Raw genomic sequence first — 14,941 nt, 5'->3', positions numbered from 1 at the left:
AACTGATTGTAGTGAAACTATGTTAGAATGTAATATGATTTAAGCTGCCCAGATAGAGAGAATGGAACTATTAATACTTATGGAATGCATACTTGCAGCAACAGAGACAGATCCCAGAAGTTATGCAACAGGTGCAGAAACCTTAGCTGTGGGGCCAGCAAAGAAAGGTCAGAAAGGCAATGAAAAATACTCTTTTATTGAAAAGAGTACATACAAAGTTAGAGATTTAAATAGGGAAATGCTGTATTCCAGGACGAAGCCTTCTGTGACCCAGCTGGGGCCATGTTGGGCACAGTGGGCATGGCAAGGAGAGGAGGAGAGCAGGAAACTGCTTCTGAGAAACATTTGCTTCCAGTTGGCTGAAACACTTTACCAATCAGCACAAAGCAGCAGGCTGTGTCTACAGTCTAGACATCTCTGTTCTGTTTTATAGCTGTACCCTCACGTTGCTTGGCTTGGTTGCTGTCTTCAAAATCGATGACTCTGGTTGCTAGTATGTCTGAAAAAGTCCAGCTCAATACATCAGTTTAATTCTATCATAAAAATAAATGTAAACAATTCGACACTGGTGTTCTCTACATATAAAGGACAGACTATAAATACATATAGGTTCTCCCAACTAAAGAAGACCTTAAGAATTATGCAGCCCAACCCCTTTATCTTTCCAAATGGAAACGTGAATTAGTGTTCACCGTAGTGAAATGACTTGTCCACTTTCCCACAACATTTGTAGCAAAGTTATGAATTTACACCCATAGTAACTTAAATGTTTTTACAAAGTTAGTCAATCAATCTATCTATCAAATTGGTCATTTGGTGTATCTGATCTAATGTTCTTCAAGACTCCTTCACCCTCTGTCCCAACCAAAACAATTTTAAATGTTCTCCGGTTGGAGAAAAAATAAAAATAAAAACAGACTCATTTGGTGTAAAACAGTTTGGACACTTAAGTCTTTCCCACTGTCTTTAAGAGAATTGTTTCAATGTTTCAGATTTCTGCAAACTTCCTCCTCTTACTTATTAGTAAGAATAATATTCTTATTAGTAAGAATATCCTTTTGCCCATGGATTGAAATACTTCTGGGATTAAGTGTCCTCTCACTTCTTTAGCCCTCACTCACTACTTTGACCTCTTGATCATCACTGACATGCTAGCAGTGTGGCTTAATTTGGAGAAAGGTTTAATCCACTGGGTTGTCTTCTCTAACTTGGCCAGGGTCTAGCAGTAATCAGTGGTTGAGTTGACCACACTTTTTCTTTTTCTTATTTATTTATTTATTTATTTATTTATTTATTTATTTTTTGAGACAGGGTTTTGCTCTGTCACTCAGGCTGGAGTGCAGTGATACAATCATGGCTCACTGCAGGCTTGACCTCCCAGGCTCAACCACTCTTCCCACCTCAGCCTCCCAAGTAGCTGGATCTACAGGTGCTCGCCACCACACCCATATAATTCTTCTATTTTTTTTATAGAGACAGGGTTTGGCTATGTTGCCCAGGCTGATCTCAAACTCGTGAGCTCAAGCAATCCTCCTGCTTTAGACTCCCAAAATTCTGGGATTACAGGCCCGAGTCACCATACCAGGCTCAGAGTTGACCTAATTTTAACTCCTACTTGTACTGTAGACCTCTCTGCATTTCTGTAATATCTTCCCTCAGAGTCCCAGTGCAGGTAGTTCATCTGCAGAATCACCAACAAAATTGGCCACATGGCAGACTATCCAACTCTCCATTTAGCCACCTCCAAAGTCCCTCCTTAGAACATATAGCTCTATTCATGCCAGGCAGGAAGAATGACTTAGATACTGAACATCAGCCCTCTGTCACCACACTGTGCCACTGTGTTTTCCTTGATGTGGTCACCCTCAAGCTGTGCAGGGCAGTTATCTGAAGCAAACCCCTTTCAGAGTCTCAAATATTATTCTAGTCAAAAGCCACATCCCTGGCTTTTCCAGACTGCTTATCTGTTTGGAGAGAAAACATGAAAACTCATGTGTCATCTGCCTCTCTTATGTCCTTTCTCATATTTCTCAAAGTCTCCCAGCTCCACAGTGCCATAAAAAGAGTATCAAACTTTGTCTTTCTCTACTCTGTCCTCATTTCTTAGAATAAATCTGTCCCAAGGCCTACCTCTCATTGATGGGCAGTATAAAATCTGTATGTTGAAGAAGAAATACTTTTAGCTGAGACTTCTGGATTTGACTTGATATTCTTTAGATAATCTTAAACATCTTACTGACTGCAAAATTCTACTTGGAATAGTAATTCTCTTTGTGCCTCATTTATAACAGTCCTAATCTCTTGACCACAGTTGTGGAAAGATGGATGTCTCGGGCCCACTAGGAGGAAAATCAGGGGCAGCATGATATAAAAAAGTGATGGCACAACCTCTGTGGTGTGCTGAGAAAATAAATAAATAAATTTAATTCAGAATAGGTACATTTCAGGGATTGCAATCCTACCCTATATTCTAAAATGCCATGAAAAGAATAAAGAATCAGTTATTTAATATAAGAAGAATAAATCTTTGTTAGAAATTTTGTGCCCTAAGACAAACTTATGCTTTCCAACATTCGATAATATTCCAAACAAATAGGGGTATGGTGACCAAAAAAAAAAAAAAAAAATTTATTTAGGGGAGTTGGAGAGGGTAGAGAGTAGAATAAAAGTAGAATGATAAAATATGAAACCAAGAGAAAACTGGGTCAAGATTAACACGTGAAAATGAGTAGAAAAGCAAGAATGATTTTTTAAGGGGCTTGAGAAAATTGAACATTCTAGGACAGATATATAAAGACATTGGAAAGACTCTTGGGAACAACAGGAAAACAGCTAGAAATTATTTTCCTATAAAGTAATAATACATTCCACATAGGGAAGTTGGATTTAAGAAACTCTATTTTTCATAGAGAGTCTACATACATTTCTTAAGGGGAATCAATGGTAGTCCAACAGGGAATTATGTAAATCTATCAAAGAACTGGAACACTTTTATTACTATGTGATTTGAAACAGAGCACATGTGGCTTATCTAACAAACTTAGAGCATATTCTTTAGAGTGTAGTGTCATTGAAATGCAAATGGTATTTGCAATGCAGAGGAGAAAGGTTTGATGTTATTGTTTTGCCCTTTGAGATACAGTGTGTTCCTAGCAGGCTGTTCTTTACCTTGTTTGGAAACCAGTTAGCACAGCTTCTGACTACCTAAATGCTCTGTATCATTTATTTTTGGTCTGTCCAAGATTTTAATTTTATTTCTTCTTTCATTTTTCCTGGTTCCTTTTGCTGATAAATATTTGCCGGAGTATTCTTGAAGTCTAATGAAAGGATATGTTAGCTTTCCGTGTTTTACTAGATATATAACCACATAAAATATTTTGTGCTCATACATTTATTCTAAAATATTCATATAGTACCCAGTCTTTGCCAAGACCTGTTCTAATGTATGATTTATATAATTGGAATAGAATGAATGGCCCCTGACATCATGTGGTGTAAAGTCCACACAGGAGACAGCTATTACTCAAATGTCATGTGATTTGGTGCCAGAAGTGCACTGATGTGAGAGACCTGAGTAAGCACAGTGGCATGGAACATTATTGTCTCGCATTTTAATTCTGCCTGAGCTAACAAGGTAAGAGATACACATCATGGAGCAAATGTCATAAATATGTTTCCTTTTAAACAATCAATTTTAAAACTGTGTTTTTTTTCTGTGCATAGTCCTGAGCCACAGCACATGGATTAGTCAGAAGCTTTTGTACAGGACTCAATTATCTGGTGGTCCTGGGCATAAACTCATCTAGAAAAGAAGAAAATTACAATAAATGATTCTCTAAGATATGTACATGTTGGAAATAACAGTTTGCATAGCAAAATCTTTAAGACTTCAGTGGAAATTAAATATACTACAAATATATTTAAAGATTAGTGTTATTAATAAAAACCACAGTCTACTGCCACCTAGTGGACATTAATTTAGAGACTCCATTACTTTATACTCAGCCACACCTTTGGTCTTGGAATATCTCTATGGTACCTGTGGAAATCAAAGTGATAACTATCAAACAACATTCGCATCAAGTGGGCAGCCCTCACAAGCAAAGTTCTCTCTGGATGTAAATTGTACTATTTCTGCAGACTCTATTCCTAATGGAGTGTCTTTCTCTTCTTCATAAATGTTCTCTTTGTTACCCCAAATAGCAAAAATGAAAAACCAAAACAAACAACTTTTCACTTGCACTATAAAATTTAAAAAAGAAATAATATAATGTACTGCCTGTACCTGACACTCAATATGTTTGGTAGATTTCATTACAGTATCGCTGCTTCATCTGGTATTTTTCTCCTCCATGGTGGTTCAACAGCTTTTCCCTTCTGATTTCGTACACCATTGTCTAAAAAATCCTCATTGCTAGGAACTATTAACGTCTAATTTCCTTTCCTTCTGAATGATTTTCTAAATGAAGCGACAAGACATTTTCTACCTGTGTCTCTGATATATCATTCTCATGACCCCCAGAAAGTATGCATTGATAATATCTAACAACGCCATTGCTTCAGTTAGATCTCACCATCTCTCAGAATTGTTGCATGATCAAGCTCTTCAATTCAGAAATTCTTCTTTCTGACCACAGCCTTCTATTACTTGCTTTCTTAAGCTCCCATTTTACTTAGTGATGCTCTTTTTACAAAGAACACACTCTTGGGTGACTGGGGAGGTGGGGAGTGACTCACTATTTTTAGGTGCCTAATTTTGTTTAGATGAGTATAGGACTTAAAACTGGCACCTGAAAGACGTCAGTCACCAAGTCAGAATACCTGATTTCAAGTGCAGCTTACAGAATTGAGGCTACACATCCAAACCTTCTTAGATGGGAATGAAGACCCCCTCTCCATTTGTTTCTCATTTTGGCTTTTGTTTCTCTTTCAGTGGGACAGATGTCTTTCTCTCCTACTGCACACAGGCTACTTCCAGTGACTAGGGAAGATTACTATTACTATCATCATCTTAGTCTAGCAATCGTCAGGGGTAAAAGTATTTCCTCCTATCAACGACTAAATAATAACCCCAGGGAAAAAAATCTGATTGGCCCTGCTTGGGTCACATGCTTATGCCTTGGACCAATCATTGTTGCCAGGCAAATGAAGTAATATACTTGGAGAGGTTTGGGTCATATGTTTAGTTTTTGTGGCAAGGGTTCAGAAGGGAGGGAACAGAAGAGTCTACCAAAATGATTAGATAACCCAATTCACCAAGATCACTAATGTCTTTTTCTAAAACAACTTCAGGGGCTGCTTGATCTGTCACTCATGGAATTTCTACCCTATCCTCTTCTCTCTTCCAGAAAGAATCCTTTGTTTACCCATAATTTATGCCGTTTTATACTTTGTCTCTCTTTCAAACTTTCCTTTAGTTTCTAATCATAGAAACTCAGCAACATGACTTCCCAATCCTAAATTATCAAGAAAATATTTGAATTGCCAGCTCTTCTTTTGAAGCTAGGCACTGGCCAACTTGAGAGCCACCTTTTCCCTATCCCACCCTAGTCAGAGGAGAAAGAATTACTTGATAAAGCACAGATTTATTGAGGGTGGCAGAGATTTCAGGTGAAATAGCCGTCATTGTCTTAATCATGATCTTCAGGACTCTATCTCATTCTACTCAACTATGCTTTCTTCCCCAATTTTGATCTGATAGGCATTTCTTTGAGGCTACTGTGAGAATTTGCAATTTCATGATCATTTAGGGGCTTGTTAATTTTCTTCCAATGATGAGTTTCTGAGAAATTGAAATTGAAATGGTTTGAATAAACCAAAAAAGCAGAAAACGTTAGTTTTATTAGCCTCCTCTGTGCCATACTTATGCAAAAAAAAAAAAAAAGAAAAAGAAAAAGAAAAAAAAAGTCTCTACAACACATCTATTAGAGAACAATTAGATGACCAGCAAGTTCACATCAATTTATTAAAATTAAATCACTAGGACGTATTAGGAAACAATATTGTCAACCTCCAGTATTCTCCTCTCCGGGTCCTAAATTTATCACCTTTTAGGGCAAATCGGCTGCTTCATTTTGGATTCTGCCCAAGGCTCTCTTGATATGTAGACATTTCATTTGCATACAAAAAGGCACACTGCATGGCTGGATAAACCAACCATCTGGCCTAAGCAATTTATCTGGATTATTACTGAACTGTACAAAACTATGTAAATATATATTCCTAAAATTCCAATTGCTCCCTTATCCATCTGCCTTACTGCCTTTCCCTTCAGCAACCCTGATTGTAGAAAGGATCATTTGCTTCCTCAACCCCTGACACACAGACACACGGATACATATGCACACATCTTCCTGCTCTATTGACTGTTGCTAGTGAAAGTTGAGTCATAAAGCCAGGTCACTTGGTCCACTGCCAATGTATGCAAGTCAGACTCAGTCAGACTTCGTAGCTGATTAACATGCCTTTTACTAATCTCTAGTTAAATCCCCATCACACTGTCTCATTTTTCTAAATGCTCATTCTAAAATGTTTGCATTCTCTTCCAGTCCTGGATTCCTTATTCTCGAAGGTAATCTATTTTATAAACTCAGCACTAGGTATACTAATGAATAAATAGTATAGTGCATCTGTGTGTTATTCTTGACGTTATAGGTAATTTGATATAGGAACTCATTATATAACGTGAGTTTAGTTTTTTATAATTAAACTGTGGTTGTGTGTCTAAAGTTCTTTTATTTTTTTGAGATGGAATCTCACTCTGTTGCCCAGGCTGGAGTGCAGTGGCACGATCTCGGCTCACTGCAACCTCTGCCTCCTGGGTTCAAGCAATTCTCCTGCCTCAGCCTCCTGAGTAGAGTAGCTGGGATTACAGGCATGCGCCACTACACCCAGCTAATTTTTACATTTTTAGTAGAGACGAGGTTTCACCATGTTAGCAAGTTTGATGTTGAACTCCTGACCTCAAGTGATCCTCCCACCTAGGCCTCCCAAAGTCCTGGGATTACAGGCATAAAACACTGCACCCAGCCTAAAGTTCTTAATTAAAGGACCTCTTTAATTATTATTAAGCAAAACTGGATTTTGGAGATTCCAAGTGATAACTTTAATTCACTACTCTATGTCCTTATTAGTAAATATATATATATATAACCCAACCTATACAATATAGTGTATTTAGAGCATGGAAGAGCAGAGACTCTGAAGCCAGACTGCTTGAGTTCAAATCCTGACACTTCTACTCAAAAATGTGTGAGTGACTTTGGGCAATTTGCTTACTCTTTCTGTGTTTCTACTCATCTACAGCAATAATTTGTACCTCATCAAAAAAAAAAAAAAAGCTTAAATAGTTAACATTTGTAAATAGCTTAGAAAACACTACGTTTGAAAAACAAACATCCCTAACCCACCTTCCACAAAAAGAAAGCCCACCTGCTTGGTCTTAATCTGTTGATATATGACTTTATTCCATGCTCGGAGTTTATGTGTTGATACATGACTTTATTCCATACCTATTCTTTCATCACAGGTGAAACCCCTGAAGTCAATACCTACTTTCTCACCACAATTCACTGACCCAACTCTTTTTACAGGCAGGTCTGCATTTGAGGAGTTGCATCATCAATTCGGTTGATTTCAGTAGAGGAATACATGGGAGTTTGGGGTAAAAGTTTTAGCCAATAATAATGAGTAACCATTTGGCTACTTTTTGTCCTTTGTGTATATATCCCACTGCAACATTGCCCATGGCCAGTGGCAAGTTGAGGATCCAGGACATCTCAGTGTCCAGGCTATGTGCTCTCAGGCACACAACTATTAGCACTCTATCTCCATGTCTTCAACTCCCAACTCTATCAATTACACTACCCACAGAAATTTGTATTCTACCCATAGTATTCCACCGAAACTGTTTTTCCAAAGTTATTGATGGATAATCTAATAGTTAAAGCTATCTTTCTATTTTTTACCACACCATTAGAACTTTGTTAGTTCCTTGTTCCTGAGATTTTATAACACTCTCTTAATTGTTGGAGTGTTTTTCTCATCATTTTTTTTTGTCATCTTTATGGGCTCTTCTTTCTGTGCCCCCTACTTAAACCCTTATTTCACTATATGTTGACATGCCCCTATTTATTCTGCCTTTAATCTCTATGCTTTTGAAATTGCAAATTTAGGTTCAATTTTCTTATTCACTCCCAAATTACGGCCATAGCCCAGTGGTAATTATGCCTGTATCATTTCTTCCCCAGATTACATCATAACAATACGAAATAGTTTCTCTGCACCTCTAGTCTCATCCCTTTCAAAGCCCTAAAGTAATCTACCTAAACTAATAGTGCTTTCATGGGTCTATATAATCTATAGAAAAAATTCTAAATTGTATAATGGAGTCCACATGACCCTCCACATTCTAGAATCTTTCTACCCCTCGATCTTGCTCTGCAACATTTCTTGCCTTGCACATTCCTCTGTAACATCACCAAATATGTGGTATGGTTCATAAATAACACATATTGTTTTGTTTGGCTTTATTTTTAAACCTCTTGCTTTTGTATGTCATCTTCTCTGCCTGTAATAACTTTTCAGTGACTTTATCTGCATCCTTTAATAAGATACAGTTTTCACATATCAATTCCTCCAGCAGCTTCTGATCAGCCTGTCTCCCAAGCCTGGGTTAAATGCCTTCTTTCATTGCTCCCTTGGTATCCATTTTATGTATTTCGTGGGATATTAATTGAATCTTACTTAAACCATACTCTTTAATACTTTAGGTGTTCTTTGATGGTGGAAACAATCTATATTTACACATCCCCAGTTCTTCCAAAGCATTTGTCTTTTAAAAGGCACTCCATGATATTTATTGAATGGATGAATAAATGATTCAATGAATGAATAGTTGCATAGGGGCAGCAAAACTCTCAAGAAATTGACCCTTGAAATATACTCAGTGACCTCCTTCATGAAATTCTAAAACCTTATTCAGTCCAAAGACACAACGCTAGTTATGCTGTCCTCGTGTTTCTTTCATACAGAGACAATGAATCATGCCGAATTACAGCTCTTAAGACCTTACAGCAAATGCACAATGCCCTGTAGGACATTCATCTTTCATACCGCATTGTATTTTTAAATGATAATTGTTGTCATAAATGTTCTTACTCACATTTCAGCTAGTTAAAAATTTTGCCTGCCTCAATAAAATGAAAGATGCCAGATTGTTTACAGATGAATTAATCATGACATTATCTCTGAAACTTTTAAATTACATCAATTACATTGCATTTAGCATCACAAATAACCTGCATATTAAACAAATGGAATCTTTTCTTCTATTAATAAAGATTAAATCATTAACTACCACTACTTGAATAGCAATGTGACTGCAGTCAATGGCTCCCAAGCCAGACAAGAAATCTTACTCTGTCACAAAGTATATGCCATCCCTTCAGAGACATCATCAATCTTTATGGAATTTGGGAACATTCGTTTTCTTTAGAAGTGTTCATCTGTGGATTGATTATACCATTTTGACGTGGTAGGCTGCCTAATGTTGAGAGCTCAGGAGAGCTATGTAGAATAATTACACATTAAAAAATCCAATGCTTAGGCATCTTTGTGAAGCATAAGACAAGCATGTCTTTTCAGTTTCCAATTTAACTTTTTAGATACTTAAAATATTTGGATTTGGTTGATCCATGTCTTTCAAGCAGTGATTTTCAGATGTCTAAATCGGGTCAGGTAAAGCCTTCAAACATTATGTCCTGTCGTTTTTGTGAATTCTGTATGACTATACAAGAAAGACAGAAATCATTAAATAAAAATTTTGTTAAAATATACTGGTCTCAAAACATTGGCAGAAGTAGCTTTTAATTTATTTTATCAAGTTAATTTTTGTTACCCTTGTAAAGCCGAATATCTGAGACAGGTCTCAGTTAATTTAGAAAGCTGATATGGCCAAGGTTGAGGACCTGTGCCTGAGACACAGCCTCAGGAGGTCCTGACAACATGTGCCCAAGGTGGTTGGAGCACAATTTGGTTTTATACATTTTTAGGGAGACATGAGACATCAATCAATATATATAAGATGTACATTGGTTCCATCCAGCAAGGTGGGACAACTCCAAGCAGAGTTGAAGAAGACAGTAACCATTTCGTGCCTTTTAAAAGGGGAGAGAAAACTGAAAATGGTGAGATGCAATAAAAATTAAACTTTGGGTTGAAACAATTAAAATCTCATATAATTTATTAAGAGTCAATCAACCTTTTAAGAAAATTTCATGGTTTCTAACCAATTCTTAGGAAAACAACAACAACAACAAAACCATGAAAGCCTTTTAAATACAAACACACATGCGCGTGCACGCGCGCGCACACACACACATCTTGGATGTTAGCTTTAATTGAAGCTGATTTTTAACCATTGAGGTCCTTTAAAAAAAAAGCTTTTAAAATCTCATTACCATATTTCAGCTAGGATAAATTGCTGCTATTTCAGAAGTACCAAGTATCCAACCAGGAAGGGCTTGATTTAGGAACCAAACCCAGACTGTTGTGGTGAAAAAAAGAAAGCAGAACTTTAGCTATCGAACGGCAGCTTGGGGAGACAACCATTGCTCTTTCAGTTTGGCCTGGCTACCAAATAGGTGGCCTTGTTATGTAAATAAAGCCCCTTAAGTAGTCAACATCAAAAATCTTTCCTTTTTTTTCCTTTTGCTGGCTTTCTCCCTTCACCACACTACCTTTTCTTTTGTGTGTGTGTGAATTTAGCCACTTCAGAGGACTCCTTCCCCATAATTGGAAGCTTTCCTTTGGAGTTGATCAAGTAGGATATAGAGTTGGTCAAACCCAATAGAAAAAACACTGAAACAATAACAAAAACAGAAACAAACCAAAGTTAAGCAAAACAATTGCACAACTTACACAATTATGGAGTGGTCTAACGGTAAGGAGAAATCAAGACCAGCTGGTTATTAAGCTTAACTTTAGCAATACAAACACCAATTCAGTTACTTACCAAGGGCTGGGACTCAGGCTGAAGACTGCTCTCTACCATCCTAGATGCAGGAAAAAACTCAAGCTCATTTTCCCTGTTGAACGCCAGCTCAAACTCAAAGGAGTTATTTGCCTTCCAACGTCTTGGAAGTAGGAAAAACTTGCCTTCTTTGTGTTGGAAGCAAGTAAAACTCCCCAAAAAAGGAGTTGTACAGCAAAATAAACTTTAGATCGTAATCACATTTTAGGAGATCATGGATTCTCCAGAGGGGGTGCTTCCAGGACTCAGCAAATTGTCCTATTGGTGTGAGCCATAAAGACAGCCTCAGGCTAGTACCAAATACTGACAGGAGATTTGTCAAAGGTCAAGGGCACCTCCACTCAGAATCCGTTCATGGTTACCAAAATGTGAACCTCGAATATCCGAGACAGCTCTCAGTTAATTTAGATCATTCTGAGCAAACTATTGCAAGGACAAAAAAACCAAACACCGCATGTTCTCACTCACAGGAGGGAACTAAACAATGAGAATACTTGGACATAGGGTGGGGAACATCACACACTGGGGTCTGTCATGGGGTGGGGAGTAAGGGGGAGGGATAGCATTAGGAGATATACCTAATGTAAATGATATACCTAATGTATAGTTAATGGGTGCAGCACACCAACATGGCACATGTATACATATCTAACAAACCTGCACGTTGTACACATGTACCCTAGAACTTAATGTGTAAAATAAATAAATAAATAAAATGAAACCAAGTAAAACAAAAACAAATAAACAATAAAAAAAGAAAGTCTATTTTGCCAGGGTTGCCAACACGTGCCCATGACACAGCCTCAGGAGGTCCTGATGACATGTGCCCAAGATGGTCAGAGCACAGCTTGGTTTTATACTTTTTAGGAAGATGTGAGACATCAATCAAAATATGTAAGATGTGCATTGGTTCTATCCAGAAAGGCAGGACAACTCGAAGCAGGGAGGGGGCTTCCAGGTGAAAGACAAATAGTTGCATTCTTTTGAGTTTCTGTTTAGCTTTTCCAAAGAAGGCAATTAGGTATGCATTTATCTCAGTGAGCAGAGGGATGACTTTGAATAGAATGGGAGGCAGGAGGCCAGGTGTGGTGGCTCACACCTGTAATCCCAGCACTCTGGGAGGCCGAGGTGGGCAGACCATGAGGTCAGGAGTTCCAGACCAGCCTGGTCAACATGGTGAAACCCTGTATCTACTAAAAATACAAAAAATTAGCTGGGTGTGGTGGTGGGTGCCAGTAATTCCAAGGCTGAGGCTGAAGAATTGCCTGAATGGGAGGCAAGTTTGCCCTAAGCAGTTCCCAGCTTGACTTCTTCCTTTAGCTTAGTGATTTGGGGGCACAAAGATTTATTTTCTTTTCACACCCTTCACTTATTATAAAAAGTTAATAAAATCAAAGCCCTCCAAAATCAAATTCCTCCTATGATCTCGAAATATAAAACTAAACCATAAAAAAGACAATTACAACGTATAGCTAAAGCTATAAAGGAAAGGTCTGGCACCACACCTTCCCTTAAGTGTAGGATATCTTTGACAGAACATGAAAGAAGCTTCAGTCTTAGGCTCTTAGAAGCTGCTCCTTGGGCTATTCTTTGCAGCCTCCTGCTTCACCTTGCACAAACTTAATGGGTTTCTTAGTAGACAAGAGAAAGGGAATTTAGAATAATTGACAACCCCAAACACCACAGAACTATCGGCAAGAGTGAAAACAAACACTAATTCCTAACCACTCAGGGTGTACCATAGGTGTTCCGGTTTTGTGAGGATTAAAAATATGACTTGGATGAATTTAGCCTTGATAGTATCCTATTTTCTCCCCTTCACTCAGATGACCTTCCTCTGAAGTCTTTAAGAAAACAGGCTGTGGCCGGGCGCAGGTGGCTCAAGCCTGTAATCCCAGCACTTTGGGAGGCCGAGACGGGTGGATCACAAGGTCAGGAGATCGAGACCATCCTGGCTAACACAGTGAAACTCCATCTCTACTAAAAAATGCAAAACACTAGCTGGTGAGGTGGCGAGCGCCTGTAATCCCAGGTACCCAAGAGGCTGCGGCAGGAGAATGGCATAAATCTGGGAGGTGGAGCTTGTAGTGAGCTGAGATCCGGCCACTGCACTTCAGCCTGGGCGACAGAGTGAGACTCCGTCTCAAAAAAAAAAAAAAAAAAAAAGAAAACAGGCTGTAAGAAATCAAGGAAATTAAATCTAATGTTGGTGCACAGAAAGTCCCTGCTACAATTAAGGTGACCATAGGTCTCAGCTTGCTCAGTTTATATCTGTTTGCCCAGTATTGTAACAGGACGAGCCACAGACAAAACCTCTCAGACACTGAGTTAAAGAAGGAAGGGCTTTATTTGACTAGGAGCATTGGCCAGACTCACGTCTCAAAAACCGAGCTCCTCCCAATGATCAATTCCTATCCCTCTTAAGGGCTTACAACTCCAAGGGGTCTGTGTGAGAGGGTTGTGATTGATTGAGCAAGAAGCCCGTATGTGACTGGGGGCTGCAAGCACTGATAACTAGAACGGAACAGAACAAGACAGGGATTTTCACGGTGTTTTTCCACACAATGTCTGGAATCTATAGATAACATAACCGGTTAGGTCAGGGGTCAATCTTTAACTACCAAGCCTGGGGCGTGGCACCTGACTATCTGCCTGTGGATTTCATTTCTGCCTTTTAGTTTTTCCTTCTTCTTTCTTTGGAGGTAGAAATTGGGCATAAGACAATATGAGGAGTGGTCTCCCTTAGTATAAATATTGATGGCATCGACTTTGGCTCAAAAATGTGTCATTTTAGATGATGTTACATGGTCACTTAAGACATAGTCTTTGCTAGTGTAACTGCCTTTGCAAAAATTACAATAATGGCAAAATAATGGCAGTGAAGGAGATCTGATCAGGCTAAACCTCATCTTTCCTTTGGCCTTCAAGCTGCCTTTAATTATTCCTCTGCTTAGGCCAAGATAACTTTGGGAGCCATTTAGTTTATAGTTGAAATGATAATAGCCCTTCCCCAAAACTCAACCACCTTTGTAAAGTTAATGAGACACCACCAGGCGAGGTGGATGGAGAAGCCTGAATTCTGCTAAGGTGTAGATACGAACAGTTGCCAGCCGTTATATACAAGTGGTCACAAGATATGCAACTTCCCCAATTATTCCTGCAGATAGTATCACCATTGTGGAATGTAAAATTAGCCTTTTGAGATATCTTTTCAGGTTTTTTCGCATGTCGGAACACCAATGGCTCCACCTGGACCCACCAACTCCTCCTGTGACCCCACAGAGAAGTGACTCAGCATGCAAGAGGACCATTCCCACACAGATACGCCTCCAACCAATCAGCAGCAAGCACACATTGCCTAAACCCCCAAATCCCTTCCCCCAAAATACCTTGGAAAAATCCTAGCCCTCACATTCTCTGGGAGACTAATCTGATTGAAAATAAAACTCTGGTCTCCTTTTCAGCTGCCTCTGCAAATTAAACACTTTATTGCAATTCCCCTGCCATGACAAATTGACTCTATCTGGACAGTAGGCAAGAACCCATTGGGCAGTTACACTAGAGCAGCAACAACACCCACTAGAATACTCATGGTAACAGGCATGATGCTGATGTACCAGCTAAAACCAAGGTCTCTTCAAGGTTACCCTTTAGCAATATTACCTATAGCAACAAGGACAATAGAAGGAGCATTAAAGTATAGAGTTGAAATCAACACTAGTGTCTCCTGAAGGCAGTCTTTCCAGGGCCCTGATTTAGGAAAGCCTGGATCATGCCACAGGAGGAGGAATAAGGGTGAGAGATGTTGCCAACTCACTTGTGCACTGGTGAGGGCTGGAAGACTAGACACTAATTTAAATAGCATGTAGGTCACGGCTGGTATCTGAGAGGGAGAGAGCCTTTCCAAGG

The 14,941-nt window shown here is 38.8% G+C and overlaps 1 long non-coding RNA gene across 1 annotated transcript in view; it reads right to left on the bottom strand.

The window, feature by feature from the left end:
• Window positions 1–3,596: 3,596 nt before the first annotated feature.
• LOC144337613 (uncharacterized) overlaps window positions 3,597–14,941 on the bottom strand; it is a 33,361-nt gene continuing 22,016 nt past the window's right edge. Inside the window, exons 2-3 of the long non-coding RNA XR_013410968.1 lie at window positions 10,740–10,860; window positions 3,597–3,802 (exon numbers count right to left, since the gene is read on the bottom strand). This is a non-coding gene — a long non-coding RNA (uncharacterized LOC144337613). The remainder of the gene's footprint in view (window positions 3,803–10,739; window positions 10,861–14,941) is intronic.

The sequence above is a fragment of the Macaca mulatta genome, chromosome 1 (assembly GCF_049350105.2).
Source record: "Macaca mulatta isolate MMU2019108-1 chromosome 1, T2T-MMU8v2.0, whole genome shotgun sequence".
Lineage (NCBI taxonomy): Eukaryota > Metazoa > Chordata > Mammalia > Primates > Cercopithecidae > Macaca > Macaca mulatta.
The sequence above is the reverse complement of the archived record's forward strand: the minus strand, read 5'-3'. Positions and strand labels throughout refer to the sequence as shown.